Source organism: Arachis ipaensis, chromosome B10, assembly GCF_000816755.2.
Source record: "Arachis ipaensis cultivar K30076 chromosome B10, Araip1.1, whole genome shotgun sequence".
Classification (NCBI taxonomy): Eukaryota; Viridiplantae; Streptophyta; class Magnoliopsida; order Fabales; family Fabaceae; genus Arachis; species Arachis ipaensis.
Genome location: NC_029794.2, coordinates 108,169,207 through 108,170,831, shown reverse-complemented (window position 1 = coordinate 108,170,831; position 1,625 = coordinate 108,169,207).

Genomic DNA, 1,625 nt, shown 5'->3' with positions numbered 1-1,625 from the left:
CTCAGTCTCAAGTTTTCACTTGACACCTACACGCTACAAGCACATGGTTAGGGACAGCTTGGTTTAGCCGCTTAGACCAGGATTTCAGTCCTTTAGGCCCTCCTATCCACTGATGCTCAAAGCCTTGGGATTCTTTTTAATTGCCCTTGCCTTTTGGTTTTAAGGGTTATTGGCTTTTTCTGCTTGCTTTTGCTTCTTTTTTTTTTTCTGCAAGCTTTGTTCTTTGCTGCTTTTTCTTGCTTCAAGAATCATTTTTATGATTTTTCAGATTATCAATAACATGTTTCATGTTCATTATTCTTTCAAGAGCCAACATATTTAACAGTCTTAAACAACAAATTCAAAAGACATATGCACTGTTCAAGCATTCATTCAGAAGACAGAAAGCATTGCCACCACATTTAACCAATTAGAATTTGTTTTATTTAAACTCGAGATTTTATTGCTTCTTATTCAAAAGATCTACTACTTTATTCATGTTTGCTGATGATGAGAAAAATAAGATAAGCACACCAAACTTAGAGCTTTGCTTGTCCTCAAGCAAAAGAAAAAGGAGGAGATGGGTAGAAGGAGAGCTCCTCCCCCCCCATCCTGGCGTTTGAACGCCCAAACACTACCTGTTTTGGGCGTTCAATGCCCAAATGCTGCTATCCTGGGCGTTCAACGCCCAGTTGTTGCCCTTTTCTGGCGTTGAACGCCAGATAGCTATCCTTACTGGCGTAAAAAAAATAAAAATAATTAGTTAAAAAAAACAGAAATTTTTGAAAAAGAGGGGAGATATTTTCGAAAATTTTGAGAGAGAGAGAGTTAGTTAGGTAGTTTTGAAAAAGTTAAGAAACAAACAAAAAGTTGGTTAGTTAGTTGAAATTAATTTTGAAAAGATAGGAAGTTAGAAAAGATATTTTGAAAAGATATTTTTGAATTTAGTGAGGAGAGAGAAAAACAATAAGATAGTACAAGATTTAAAATTTTTAGATCTAATGCTCCTTGTTTTTGAAAATTTTGGAGGGAGAACACCAAGGAACACCAAACTTAAAAATTTTAAGATCAAGACACAAGGAAAACTCAAGAAAACTTTGAAGACTCACAAGAACACAAGAACATGAAGGAAGAACACCAAACTTAAAATTTTTAGAAAACCAAACCAAAATTTTCGAAAATCAAAGGGGAATCAACAAGAAAACACCAAACTTAACGTTTGGCACAAGATTTAAGAGAAAAAATATTCTTGAAAAAGAAGGTTTTGAAAAGAGTATAAAAGAGTCTAACCCAATCAAATTAATGCTCTAGCCAAATGAGTTATGGGACCTTAGGATGAAATTTTAAGAAAGATTATTTTTAAAAACACCAAACTTAAAGTTTGGCACAGGATTTAATAGAAAAATTATTTTTGAAAAAGGTTTTTTTTTTTTTAAGTTTAAAAAATATGATAGCCAATTATCATGAACATAAACACCACGTTCTAAATAACTGAGCTATAAGTTTAAAGTATTTTAACCAGGGATAAATAATAAAAGATTCTAAACCAAAAAAGAAAGATTTTTCCTAATCTAAGCAACAAAATAATCCGTCAGTTGTTCAAACACGAACAATCCCCGGCAACGGCGCCAAAAACTTGGTAGCAC